Below are 15296 nucleotides of genomic sequence, written 5' to 3'. Positions count from 1 at the left end.
ATACCCAAAGCAATCTACAGACTCAATGCAATCTTTTTTTTTTTAATTTTATTTATCCATTTTTAGAGAGGAGAGAGAGAGGGAGAGAAACAGAGAGAGAGAAGGGGAGAGGAGCTGGAAGCACCAACTCCCATATGTGCCTTGACCAGGCAAGCCGAGGGTTTCGAACCAGTGACCTCAGCATTTCCAGGTCGATGCTTTATCCAGTGCACCACCACAGGTCAGGTGCAATCTTTACCTAAACCCCCGAAGACATTTTTTTTTTTGCAGAAATAGAAAAACCCATCCTAAAATTCAGTTGGTATTTCAAGGGACCCTGAATAGCCAAAACACTCTTGAAAAAGAACAAAGCTGAAGGAATCACACTTTCTGATTTCAAAACTTACCACAAAGTTACAGTACTCAGTAAAATATATTAAATTAAATATACATACTCTATGACTCAACAATTTCATGTACGCATGGATGTATGTATGTGTTTTATCTGTCTGTCTTTCTATTCCAGCATAAAAGTGTACATTTTTACCAAAACCTATGTACAACAATGTTTATAGCACCATGATATATACTGTCCCCAAAGTGGATATACAATCCAACTGTCCATTAATAGAGGAACAGATAAATAAATGATGATGTAGTCATGTAACAAAGTACTGCAGTAACAAGGACAAACAACAACATGAATGAATCCCACAGACACCATAAGCAAAAGAAGTCAGATACAAAAGTATGACTCCATGTATCAAATCAGACAAAACTAACTGGTGGTGACAGATGTCAGACAACGGTTACATTAAAGAGAGGAAGGAAGGGTCGTTGGCTAAAAAGGAAAGTGAGAGCATCTTCTGAGATCCACTCATGTTCTCTTTCTTAATCTGGTTGCTGAGGCCATGGGTGGATTCAGTTTTTAAAAATCCATTGAGCTGCACATTTAAGATTTGTGCATTTACCACACATACATTATTCATTATACTACAATTTTAAAAAAAGGTAAAATGTTCCCTACATTGTGGGATATTAAATATTTTTGCTACTCAGAACTCTGATCACTTCTCCTCCCCTCAACTGTTTGCAGCCTGGAAGCTTGTCATATCTCTGCGGCTCTCCCCCAAGTCCCCAGCATGTGGTGCCTGGAAGGGAAGCAAGACATAATTCTTAACTGACAGGCAGACTCGGGCTCCGTGATTGCCCCCTCTCAAGCTGCTGCCACGGGAGATGAGTTCTGAGTGGGCGGCAGTGAATTACATAAAGCTCTGTGATCTGGGGCTGAGTGATCAGCGATATTCTCTACAAGTCATTACAGGCTTAAAGAGGAAGCTTCTGACTTCTCACTACAGATGGGTTTCCCGTCAACCGCACAAAAGGTCAGTTGGCATTGTCAGGGATGGCAAATAGGCTTTCTCTCGAAAGCAAGCTACTGTCAATCGGTCAGGTTTACCAGCTGTCTGTGCTAAGGATGCTGGGAGCAGGGCCAGGCCCAGCAGAGGAATGCTGGCATCGTTTGGTATATCCATCAGGATGTTTGGGCTCTGAATAACCAAAAGTAGCTTAACCAAGAAGGCCGTGTGTTATCGGACCTAAGGGGAAGTTTGGCAGTAGGATGTCAGGTTGGTTGACTCAACGGCTCACGGTCTCTAGGGACTCAGGTCTCCCCGTCCCTTCTGACCTTCCATGCTCAGTGTGGACATCATCTTGGGGTAGTAAAGATGGTTCTGGTCAAAGAGGGTAGAGAGGTCTTACCCTATAAAATGGGTCATAATTCTTGGGCTTTGCCGGAGCTCCTGACAGATGTGTGACATTTAAAGATAGTCTCTGTTGCCTGACCAGGCGGTGGCGCAGTGAATAGAGCGTCGGACTGGAATGCAGAAGACCCAGGTTCAAGACCCGGAGGTCGCCAGCTTGAGCGTGGGCTCATCTGGTTTGAACAAAAATTCACCAGCTTGGACCCAAGGTCGCTTGTTCAAGCAAGGGGTTACTCGGTCTGCTGAAGGCCCATGGTCAAGGCACATATGAGAAAGCAATCAATGAACAACTAAGGTGTCGCAATGCGCAACGAAAAACTAATGATTGATGCTTCTCATCTCTCGGTTCCTGTCTGTCTATCCCTGTCTATCCCTCACTCTGACTCTCTCTCTGTCTCTGTAAAAAAAAATAAAAGAAAAAAAAATAAAATAAAGATAGTCTCTCCAGCTGGGATCTGTTAAAGGGCAGACTAAGTAAGGAAATCCATGCACAAGGACCGCAGCGATCACTGACTGAGCACTCGCTCTGGGCAACACCTCACACTGAAGTTTACAGGATTTTTTCTCATTTAACCCTCACAATGACCCTTTGAAAGAGGTGCTACCGATAGCCCCATTTTACAGATGCAGAAAATGAGGCTAGAGGGATTGAGCGGCTTACTCAAAACTATTTGGTGAGCCCAGCATAGAACAAAGATGATTACATGACACCAAACCCCATGCTCTATATTAACCCCTACACTGTCTCCTCTCCCTTAGTAATAATAATAACACCCTCTACACTGCACAGGGCGCTACAATTTAAAGGAGACACGCATGACAAAGATGTAGAGGTGGTAGAGATCTCATACATTGCTAGCGAGAAAATGAATTTATACAGCCACTTAGGAAAACTAGCAATTTCTGAAGTCGAACAAACACCTACCCTTTGAACTCAGCCATTCTACTCCTAGATATATATATATATTTCCCCGAGAGAAACTAAAACATTTACACAAAAACCCTTGTACAAAAAATACTCACAGTGGCTGTATTCAAAAACTGGAAACAACCCAGGTGTCCACCAATAGGAGAATGAATAAACTGTGGTCTATCTGTACTAGAGAGTTCTATCCAGCAAAAAAAGGGAAGTGCTGATTCCTATATCAACGTAAATGGATTTCAAAGACCATAATGTCAGCTGAAAGACATAAAAGAAGACATACTATGAATTCTATTCATATCAAGTTCAAGAAGAGACAAAGCTAATCCATAGTGATAGAGGTGAGAAAAATTGTTTCTTGTAAGTATTGACAGGGAAGAAAGGCACAGGAAACTTTTCAGGGCTCTGGAAACACGCTCTATCTTGATCTGAGCGGCAACGCATGTATAAATTTTATTGAGATGTACACTTAAGATTCGTGCACTTTACCAGATGAAATTATTCATCGGTAAAGAGATCAGTAAGTGTCAAATTTTTAAAAAGTGACTCACCTCTAATAATACACTTGAACCTCACAATAACCTTGTAGGCAGGGCAAGGCGGACGGTCATCATATATCTCCTGGGGAAACTAAATTAGGGAGGATGAAATGACTTACCCAAGGGGACACAGGAAAGTGGTGGCAGACCAGGGTCTGCACACAGTCTTCCCATATCAGGACCAGTGTTCTCTGGTCCAAGAAAGCCTTGGAGATGAACTTAGAGGCCTTCGTGAACCACGACGAGAGCAATCCAGCGAAGTCCTTGGTTGGACTTGATTGCCAACTTTCTGAATCGGAGCTGGAATGAATCCCATGTTCTCATTAAATCGGCAGCCGCTGACTGTCAGACCACATCATGAAGGTGGTAGCATTTTTTTTTTTTTTTAATTTTTTTTTTTTCCATTTTTCTGAAGCTGGAAACAGGGAGAGACAGTCAGACAGACTCCCGCATGCGCCCGACCGGGGATCCACCCGGCACGCCCACCAGGGGCGGTGCTCTGCCCCCCAGGGGGCGATGCTCTGCCCATCCTGGGCGTCGCCATATTGCGACCAGAGCCACTCTAGCGCCTGAGGCAGAGGCCACAGAGCCATGCCCAGCACCCGGGCCATCTTTGCTCCAATGGAGCCTTGGCTGCGGGAGGGGAAGAGAGAGACAGAGAGGAAAGCGTGGCGGAGGGGTGGAGAAGCAAATGGGCGCTTCTCCTATGTGCCCTGGCCGGGAATCGAACCCGGGTCCTCCGCACGCTAGGCCGACGCTCTACCGCTGAGCCAACCGGCCAGGGCGAAGGTGGTAGGATTTTTAAACATCTGGTTGTCTTATTTGTTATTAAACATACTGACTCTTGATTGGAAAAAAAAATCCTACACATCTCCTTATTGCTGCTGTTTAAAAACAGTTTTGCGGCCCTGGCCGGTTGGCTCAGTAGTAGAGCGTCGGCCTGGCGTGCGGAAGTCCCCGGTTTGATTCACGGCCAGGGCACACAGGAGAAGCGCCCATCTGCTTCTCCACCCCCCCCCCCTTCCTCTCTGTCTCTCTCTTCCCCTCCCGCAGCCGAGGCTCCATTGGAGCAAAAAGATGGCCCGGGTGCTGAGGATGGCTCTGTGGCCTCTGCCCCAGGCGCTAGAGTGGCTCTGGTCGCGACAGAGCGACGCCCCGGATGGACAGAGCATGCCCCCTGGTGGGCGTGCCAGGTGGATCCCGGTCGGCGCATGCAGGAGTCTGTCTGACTGCCTCCCTGTTTCCACCTTCAGAAAAAAATAAAAATAAATAAAAAAAATAAAAAAAAACAGTTTTGCCAACATCTATCAACTTTCATGTTAAACTGCGCAATTTCTCATTGATGCTGAATTTGCCAAAAAAAAAAAGTGAATTTGATTGACAAGGCCCCAGGGTTTCTCTCTTCCTTTTCAATGTTCCAGATGTTAAGGAAAAAAAAAAAAAAATGGGGCAAGGCTTATCAGCGCGTGGAAAGTGTACTAAAGGATCTTGGGGTGGTGGTTGTGGGGAGGCTGTGGCTTCAGTTTTTGTAGAACCTTTGCCTCCAGGAGACCCCTGTCTTCACGATGGGTTCAAATTACCATCCGTTTTCAACCACTGCCTTTCGATGGAGCCATCTGTTTGGAGGCCCAACTGTCAGGGGCTCTGTTGTGGTTGATTATTAAATGTATCTGCAGCTGGGGATTTAGGAAGGGGGAAAAAATAATAAAACTCAAACTTAAATGACAAAAGAAAAGTGTCTCCATGAGTGAAAGCAGAAAATACAGAAACAGACTTTTAATTATTCCCACTCTCAGAAATCAGAAGACTTGACCCATCTCTGAAAACCCAGGAGGAAGTTGTCAGCAAACAAGGATGTCAAGGACAGTGGCCGGGGGTGGCTTCGGGGCTTCCCGCCACCCATGCTCCCTTTTTCAGTGACTGTGCCCAAGAATGCCCCGGGTTACATTGGGGAAGGGGGGCTACCTCTTTCACATCGTGGATACTCTTGTAAGAATGATAGTAATTTACTACGAAGTGTCGTTCTAAGGATTAAATTAGTTAATACATGTCAAGGGTTGAGAGCAGAGTCTTGTATATAATAAACATTCAGTAAGTATGAACTGCTTTTATTCCTGGCAAGGCCTCTCGCCACAATACTCTAGAATTGAGTAGAGGCTTCTCTGACTCAGAACAAAGCTGCCAGCAGGTCCCCACCCCACCCCCAGGCATCACCGGACTTGACAATTGTCTGTTGCTTACACCAGACTGGAAAGCCCGGGGGCAGCGCGTGGCGTGTTCAGCTTTACGTCCACCAGGTGGCGCACAGTCACTGTTAGCTGAAAAGGATCCTGGCTGACCCACCCGCCAGGGGATTCTCAGAGTGGAGCTTCCAGCCCCCAAATGATCAACTATCTTGGAAGGCAGAGCCTGAATTTCTCTAATAGTATTGGCACCTCAGCATTGGGCCCAAAGCATTGGTGGCATGGCATAGCGGGGCAGGGCCAGCTTCTATATGCGGCCCTGTCGTGGTGGTCAGTGGTTCCGTACCATTACTGGACACTGGAATTGTTTCCTGAAACTATAGTGTGATGAAACCTTACCTTGTCTTGGCTTATGTCACTAGCCAGCAGCATTCAGGGGGGACCTATTACAATCTTTTGGCAAAGAGAGGTCTTTGCTCTCTGCCTTTTGACTCTGGCTTTTTCTTCACTGGGCATCTATTATGTGTCGGGCACTATTCTGGGCACTGGGATGGGCCCACGGTGGCATGCCCAGTAGGCAGCAAAGACAAGGCTTGTTTTCAGGCCTTCAGATGCCACAGCTGATACTGACCCCAGAACCATCAAGGATTAAGTTCTTGTTTTTATTAAAGCCATCGCAACAATCTTGGCCCATTTCTCGGCCCTTACTCTCCAATGTGGTTGTCCTGCGATCCAGGGCAAGCACTCTGCCCTTCACTGTTCTCCTTCCTTCCTGGACTGAATGAACCCTTGAGGTAACAGGCAGAGGAAATGAAGAAATATAGGTCAGAGCTCATCTGAGCCTACAAAACCAAGGTGTGAGATTACTATATTGCTTCCTGGGCTAAGTAAAAATGATCAAACATTTTTTTTAAACCATAATTATAAGACATCTTTTACAGTTAGTAGATAATGGCTTATAAATGGTCTCCTTCAAACAGCGTCTCGATTTCCAAAGAGAGAAAGCTTTAATTTGCAAGCTTGCCTAGTCTGACTTATTCCTTATAGACACACCCTGCCATTTAATGTCTACAGTAAGCAAGAATTTCTCCATTAAAAAAGTCCCTGTCCACCCTGGATTAAAGCATTGACCCAGTGCACCAGAGGTGACAGGTTTGACCCTGGTCAGTTCACGTTTGAGGAGTGATCAATGAGTGCACAACTAAATGGAACAACTAAGTGAAATAAATTGATGCTTCTCCCTTCTTTCCCTCTCTTCCCCTTTTCTCTCCCCCCCCCCCACTCTCAAATCAATGGAAAAAAAATTTTTTTTAAGTCTCTGCCTTCATAGAGTGTGCATTCTGTTGGGAGAGACATACAAAATGTCAAGTGCAAATATAGGGGGGTTAGATAATGACATGTGGTCAGGAAAAAAGTAAAGCCGGGCAGAAGGCTGGGATGAGTCTTCTAGGAAGAGGGGGTGGAATGAAGATGAAGGAGATGAGGAAGGGAGCCACCGATAGCACCAAAGCACAGGAAATGGAAGGTGCAAAGGCCTTAAGGCAGAACAGTCTTTCTGGTCCCAAGGAATAGAGTAGGCAGATGTAGCTGGTGAGAGGGAGTGATGTAGGACTTTATGAGCCAACAGAAGGACTTTAGCTTCTACTCCAAGAAGAAGGATGAGCCATTGGAGGGCTTGAAGCAGAGCAGTGACATGTTCTACCAGATGCCTGTGGGTGCTACGTAGAGAACAGACCACAGCTCCGGCTGTGCTCACCTGAATTCTCTCAAAGCTTCTTGAAACATCATCGCTATTGCTATTAAATAGTATACATATTAATAACAGTTGCATAGCTTGGCTTCTGCCTAAGGGTGAGCTCTGAATAACCATTATAGCTTGGCCCGGATGGACAGTAGACAGCACAAGCCTGGAAACTGAGTCTCAGGGATAGTCACTATTCTCAAGGTCAGCCAGAACACCAAGTTACCATAGTAACAGCTCTGACACCCCTGGACACTGAGGTCCACAGACATCCTTGCTGTGAAAACTCTCCAGGGGGTCCAACCTTAGGCCTATCGCATCGCTTTGTTTATTTCTCATGTCACATAGATTTGGGGAAAGACTGTTTTAATACAAGATACTCCCATTTTATGACACTCTAAAGGTGTGTAATTATCTCCAAGTATACTGCAAAATTCTCAAAAATATCTTCACAAAATGAATTTAAATGGCATCGGTCATAAATTCCAAACACAGTCCATCCTGGCTGTGTAGCTCAGTTGGTTAGAGCGTTGTCCCCGTACACCAAGGTTGTAGGTTTCATTCCTGGTCAGGGCATGTACAAAAATCAACCAGTGAATGAATGCAGAAATAAGTGGAACAAATCAGTGTTTCTCCCTCCCCTTTCTCTCTAAAGTCAATAAATAAAACTTTTTAAAAAATTATAAACACAGTCCAAACAGGACCTTTAGTCATAGAAAAGGTGGAAAAAGTGGGGCAAAGTTGTTGACCTAAAAATTCAAACTAAGGCTCTAGGAAAATTAGCAGAACATTGCATATGCCAGCTCGTGTTAACTCCACATTGCTTTCCCCAGGCCCCTCTGCATACCTCTCATGCTGTTGTGGCTGTGAGCTTAGAACTGCTTTCTAGCCTCAGAGGAAAGCAGTTTGGTTGTCTTAACTTTTTGATGTGCAGGCTGATAGACAAATGAAACTGAGTAGGGTGGGTGGGCAGGCAGTTCCCCAGCTTGCAACAAATGAAACGACCACAAGGTGGAGTAAACATCTAGTTAGCAAAGTTGAAAACTACAGTGCTCAGACCTGCAGATTTGAACGGAAGAGCTGGGATCTCTAACCCTGGGAGAGGGAGTATGTACTTAGAATTCTAGGTAACCATATTTCAATTATGCTGCTGATTTTTAAAAACATGTGTCTAGCCTTCAACCTGCTGACTATCTCCCTGACCTTATCTGGGATCTTGATATTAAGAAAGCACTTACTGCCTGACCAGGCGGTGGCGCAGTGGACAGAACGTCAGACTGGGGTGCGGCGGACCCAGGTTTGAGACCCCAAGGTCGCCAGCTTGAGCGCGGGCTCATCTGGTTTGAGCAAAGCTCACCAGCTTAAGCTCAAGGTCGCTGGCTCGAGCAAGGGATCACTTGGTCTGCTGTAGCCCCCAGTCAAGGCATATATGAGAAAGCAATCAATGAACAACTAAGGAGCTGCAACAAAGAATTGATACTTCTCATCTCTCTGCCTTCCTGTCTCTCTGTTCCTATCTGTCCCTCTCTCTGACTCTGTCTCTGTCACACACACACACACACACACACAAATATATATATATATCACTCAGTGACTCTACAGTGCTGAATTGTATGAGAATGCAGGAATATAGATCACATCGCTGTCCCCAAGGAACTGACAGCCTGAGAGGGTTTGGAGCTCAGATGCCAACATGGTTGGTGAGGTAATATGAAGGGGTAAAGGAGACCAGAAGAGGATGAAATGGGGTGGGGACGGATCTGAGAATGTGGCCCTCCAGGGGGCGCACTGCCATGCAGGATTTGTGGCCTGGGGGACAGGATGCCCTATGACAGCATCCTGCCACAAGCTGGGCGCCTGTTGGGCATTTATTCACCTTATGACCTTGTGGATGTCCCAGCTGTCTTCCACAAGTAATTATTTTAAGTCTAAAAGAAATGCATGAACTCATTTGCTACTCAAATAGATAGATAGATAGATTTAGATATAGGCACCTATTTACACCTATATCTATATCTATCTATATATCTGTATGTATATATCAGAACACTGAAGGTAAGGCTAAAGCCCCTTTGGTCTTTTGCAGTAACAGGTGAGCATCCCCATTTGATACTGTCAAACTTTAAAAATCAATGTTAACCTGGTGGAGAGCCACACAGCTTGGTCTTAATAATAACGACCATTTATTGAGCACCTACTGTATGCTGGGCATGGTGTAATTTAGTCTTCATAATTTCATTTGCGGGATGAATAAACTGAGGTTCAGAGAAGTTAAACACCTTGCCCAACATCACAGAGGAGGTCAGCCGCATAAAAGAAATAAAACCCAGGGCTGGCGGGCTCCGTGCCCACGTGCTTGCCCCTCAGCCCTCCTGTTTCACTGGTAAGTGGTCATGACCAGCCTCCTCCTGCAGCACAAGGGAGTTGTGGTGGAAAGCCATCACAGGTGGATGCATTCCCGACCCGCCACTTGGAGTGCTTCCTGTTGAAGGCAGGTGCCCCTGAGGGGGGGGGGGGAGGCTGTCAGCAGCCAGGCAGGGAGGCTCTTCTCTCACTCTGCCTGTCTCCACACACCTTTGAGAAGAGAGAACGAACGAGGAAACCGATGCTCCAAGAGCAGAACCAGCCGCCCTGCGGTCAGACCCTCAAGAGGAGGTAAATCAAGATTAGGACACTGAAATTTTGATGCCTGACCTCCTATGCATTCCTCTTGGTCTAGGGGATGCAGAAACTGGAGCTCAGGATCTGGGGTGGGCTGCTCAGAAAATCTGCCCCTCTGCGATCTCTGCTTGTCAGGAGTCTAAAAGCGCACTGCAAACAGGCTTGAGTGAAAGTACGTAATCATTTACTGAAATTGCTTAACTGAACATCCAGGTGACTCCGGCTCAGGCCCATCAGGTGTGGGTGCTCCAGCAATGGTGCCAAGACTCTCTCCCTCTGGGTCTTGGCCCTGCTGTCCTCTGTCGTCACACTCAGAGGAGTTTGCTCCAAGCAGTGGCTCTATCTAGCACCTTACAACCCAGGTAGAAACAGAGCATCCTCTGCCCCCCAATTCTAGCAAATGCCTTAAAGTTCACTCTGATTGGCCTGGATTTGGTCATGTGATGCTCCCTGATCCCGTAACTCTGATTGACCAGGCTTGTCATGGACCATCTGTGGGGCGAGGGGCAGAGTAACCCCATGGATCCACACCGAGTGAGTGGTTGGGGGTGTGTTCTGCACTGTGACATGAGGGGGTCATTGCCAGAAGGTGTAAGTTGCAACTTTCCTTGCTCAGTAAAATGACATGTGTGATATCTTGGCAATTTTCAAATACTGGAAGAGTATTTCCTCAATGTTTTGTGTAATGGTTACACATTTCAGGTTTAATTGGCATTATCAACACTTACTGCCTCACCTTCTTAAGTCTAAACAATCAACAGTTAGCCGAGCCCTGCTCCACAGGGTTTGCCCACTTAGAGCGTGTGAATACTACATTGTCTCAAGCTCCCAGTGCAATGTCCCCGAATGCAGAGTTGGGAAGAGGTGCGCAGTTCTGCACTATTAGAGAGCACCTTCATCAATGAGCCACAGTAGATGTAAACATGCTCAAGAACAGAGATCAAGGGTCAATAAACTTATTGGGCCAAGGGTCAATAAACATATTGGGCCAAGGCTTATCTTTGAATGGCCTGAGCATTATTCTACATTTTAAAGGGTTGTAAAAATAGTTAGATAGATGTTAGATAGATAGATAGATAGATAGATATTGGAACTACACTTTCTCATCAATTGCTAACCATAGATGGGCTACAGATACAACAGTTCAGCAAAAATCACTGACCACATTCTGTGAAAATCAAGACTGTAGGGACAGTATCAAGTGCAATAAAGAGCATGGCATCTTTTGTATTTTTATAAACTATGTGGTTTTTTTTCTAACTATCCTCTCTATTATAATTTATAGTCAGTTTATGTACTCGTGTATCAATGCACGATTCATTTTCACTGATCCGTGCTTGTTGCAGGCCCAGCACAACGGAAGTACCCGGGAATGAACACACGAAGAGCCAGAGTCATGCTGTTCCCTTGTGCTGTAACCCTCCATGGTTCCACATTATCTGGGAAATGGCCAAACAAGTCTCCGTTTCCTATCTCCAGGCCTTTCCCTATACTCTCCCCGCCTTGGGGTGGGGGGTGGGGCCCGTGCTCTAAGGAGAGCTCACGTGTGCTCTTCAGGCACTTCCCCTCCAGGGGAGCTGCTGGCTTTGGGGGGTTTGCCTTGCTCTTTCTTCTGTACCAGGGCCCCACCCTGTGACCCGTGGGGCTCTATGGAACCTCATCTGACGAGCACAAAGGACTCCCTGCCAGGAAAGTGAGTTTCCCAGGACTGAGAGCGGGGAGCCCCAAGGGCAGACAGGAAACATCAGGGTTACTCAAAGAAAACCTCACCCAGGGCGTGTGTCACAGGCCTGAGCAAGAAGGCAGGAGGCCCAGGATGGGAGGCCAAGTGCAGGCCCGGTCCTGTTCTGCCCTCAGTCTTAGGTTGGGGGTGGTCCCGTGATGCCATGGAGGAAGCCCATTGCCCCACCACCTTCTCCAGAAGATAACTCCTTGTTACGAGCAATGGAATTAAGCGGGGGTGGGGGGGTGGGGGGGTGAGGGGAGGAGATTTGTTGGAAAGGTGAAGGTGGGGACTTTGGGGGGGGCATTTGTTAGAAAGGTGAAGGTGGGGACTTTGGGGAGCATTTGTTGGAAAGGTTGGTGGGGACTTTGGGGGGGCATTTGTTAGAAAGGTGAAGGTGGGGACTCCAGGGGGAGGAGCATTTGTTGGAAAGGTGAAGGTGGGGACTTTGGGGGGCATTTGTTGGACAGGTGAAGGTGGGGACTCCGGGACCAGGTGGAAAGGGGGAAGGAGCAAGGGAACACCATGGGGTAGCGACACAGGATCCACAGGCCTGGACTCAGGGCCCAAAGAGTCTGGTTGGGGCATGTGCCTGTGACGAATGTCCTTGGAACTCATTCTAGCCCACATTTGAGTTCCCCAGGGGAACGTCTGATTGGCTGAGGCTCCCTGGAGAGCAAGGGTCCGAGCATCTAGCTTTTTTAGCTGGACCCCCAGATTCCCGTTCCCTCCAAGGCTGCACATAATAGGGGCAAAGAGAATGTCCCAAAATGAGGTTGGGAGATGGATAACAGACAGCCAAACCGGATCAACGCCTATCACAAGCCCAGTTCACCCCCAGAGTGACGCCTCTGGGGGCAGTGTTGCCCTCGCTCTCTGAAGGACCATGTTCCCATGGCAATGCCTCCTGCCTGGGGTGACCCAATTACTGACCTGCAGATGGAGGTTCCAACTTAGACTCTTGGGAGCGCTGGGGGAAGTGACCTGGAGACAGAGCAGAGTCCAGGCGGTCTGCATATGGCCGTCCCGCCACCCCCGGTGATGCTGATGATGAATCAGGCAGGCCAGGTGGGGGTGACGGGACCCAGGTCCCAGCCCCCAGGTTTGCTAGGCCATCTCTGGGATCCCAGGGACTAATCCACTGCGTTCTGCATATCATCCAGGCCTCTATGACAACACCCACTTCCTGGCCCTGGTCTCAAGCCCCCTTCCCGGAGCGCTCAAGAACCACCAAGCCTGTCTAGAGGGGGACCCCGGACAGCAGAGGAGAAGTCCCTACAGCTGCCCTGAGGCAAAAAAAAACCCCAGCCAAAATTCACGCATATCCCAAGCCCCCCCTTCTCACTAAGAGAAGACTCTGCAGAGGGGGAGGAAGGCCGCCATGGAGGAGGAAAGGGGCCAGGAGGGGGCCGGGCTCGGCAGCTGGGCAGCCTCTCTGGTCCCCAGAAGACAGAAGTACCGCCCTTCCCGCCCAAGCAGGTCTATATATAGCTCGGGCTAGTTGTCCTGTGACTACCACATAGGGTGGGTTCTTTGCTGTCCCCTGACATATTTCCACGTACTGTATGAGCTCCGGGTTCTGTTTGGTCCTGACAGGTGCACCTTGAATTTTTTTTAACCCTTTTTTTTCTTTTTTCTTTTTTTAATAATTTTATTTTTTTAATGGGGCGACATCAATAAATCAGGATACATATATTCAAAGATAACAAGTCCAGGTTATCTTGTTGTTCAATTATGTTGCATACCCATCACCCAAAGTCAGATTGTCCTCTGTTACCTTCTATCTAGTTTTCTTTGTGCCCCTTTCCCTCTCCCTTTCCCCCCTCCCCCCCATAACCATCACACTCTTATCAATGTCTCTTAGTTTCACTTTTATGTCCCACCTATGTATGGAATAATGCAGTTCCTGGTTTTTTCTGATTTACTTATTTCGCTTCGTATAATGTTATCAAGATCCCACCATTTTGCTGTAAATGTTCCGATGTCATCATTTCTTATGGCTGAGTAGTATTCCATAGTGTATATGTGCCACATCTTCTTTATCCAGTCATCTATTGACGGGCTTTTTGGTTGTTTCCATGTCCTGGCCACTGAGGTGCACCTTGAATTTATGCGGCTCAGGAGAGAGGGTTCGACTGGTTCGGTGTCTGCCAACACCAAGCATCTGCGCTGGGCAGGGCTGTACCAGCTTTCCCCTCCTCCCAGAAGAGCCAGTCCATTCACCACCGATGCTCTACTCAGTGCTGGCCCACAAGTGACCCTGTGAATGAGTGAGGGAGTGAAAGAATGGTTTCTCGACCTGCTGGTCAGACTGAATGACACCCTTTGCCCAAGGCTTCTGCACCTCTGCCTTAGCTTCTCTCCCACTCGGCCTATCCCAGAGTCAGTGTGCAATGGAGCTGTTCTTGCCCTGGCTGGGTCGCTCAGTCGGGTACAGAGTTGTCCTGATACGCCAAGGTTGCGGGTTCAATTCCTGGTCAGGACACATACAAGAACCAATGAATGCAGAAATAGGTGGAACAACAAATCGATGTTTCTCTCTTTCTCTCTCTCTCTTTTTTTTAAAATTTATTTTTCTGAAGCTGGAAACGGGGAGAAACAGTCAGACAGACTCCTGCATGAGCCCGACCGGGATCCACCCAGCACACCCACCAGGGGTGACACTCTGCCCACCAGGGGGCGATGCTCTGCCCCTCCGGGGCATCGCTCTGTTGTGACCAGAGCCACTCTAGCGCTTGGGGCAGAGGCCAAGGAGCCATCCCCAGCGCCCGGGCCATCTTTGCTCCAATGGAGCCTCGCTGCGGGAGGGGAAGAGAGGGACAGAGAGGAAGGAGAGGGGGAGGGGTGGAGAAGCAGATGGGCACTTCTCCTGTGTGCCCTGGCCGGGAATCAAACCCGGGACTTCTGCACACCAGGCCAACGCTCTACCACTGAGCCAACTGGCCAGGGCCTCTCTCTCTTTCTCTTTTCCTCTCTCTAATATCATTTTTTTTTCCAATTAAAAAGAAGAAGAAATGGAGCTGTTCTCTTCAAGGCAGTAATGTTCAGACTCTGTGTCATCCTCTGCCCCAGCTCAGCCACTGAATCTAGAAGTGACAAATAAATGCTCCCTGAATTCAACAGGGACTTGAAGTAAGAGCTCCTTTGACAAAAAGAATGGATCTTATTTATGTGCTACCTTCCCTCTCTGTGCCCAGCACAATGCTCTACATACAGAAGGGGTCCAATAAATGCTCCTTCCGTCAAATATTTATACAAACCATTTATGGATTGCCTACTGATTGCAGGCACTGTGCCTAGCTGAGAGGGAAGTAACACTTACTAAGCAGCTGTTATGTGCTAGGGACTGTGCTCGACACATTTAACCTCAGGCAACGTTATGAAGTAGACACTGCTACTGTACTCACTTTCCAGATGAGACAGATGAGGTACAGACAGGCCACAGAACTTGCCTGAGCAATGGAGTTATGGTTCCAGCCAGGCGGTCTGGTTCCAAAGATGACACGTTTAACGGCTTTCCCAATTAAACACGGTATTAACTTCTGGAATTAAACAAGGTCTTTCGATGCAGCCAAATGAAATTAGAAAAATACTATCATCAATTAATCTCTCCAACAGATATTCATAATGTGCACGCCCCGCCCAACCCTTGGGGAGATGGTGTATGGGAACAGAGTGAAGAAGCCACTTCACACGTGGCTCAGAAAACAAAAATACTGCAATGCAGATGACTGTTGTTTGTCAGGCACAGTGAAAACATTGTGTCCCCTTGTCTGGAGAGGTTT

Source organism: Saccopteryx bilineata, chromosome 9 (genome assembly GCF_036850765.1).
Source record: "Saccopteryx bilineata isolate mSacBil1 chromosome 9, mSacBil1_pri_phased_curated, whole genome shotgun sequence".
Classification (NCBI taxonomy): domain Eukaryota; kingdom Metazoa; phylum Chordata; class Mammalia; order Chiroptera; family Emballonuridae; genus Saccopteryx; species Saccopteryx bilineata.
The sequence above is the reverse complement of the archived record's forward strand: the minus strand, read 5'-3'. Positions refer to the sequence as shown.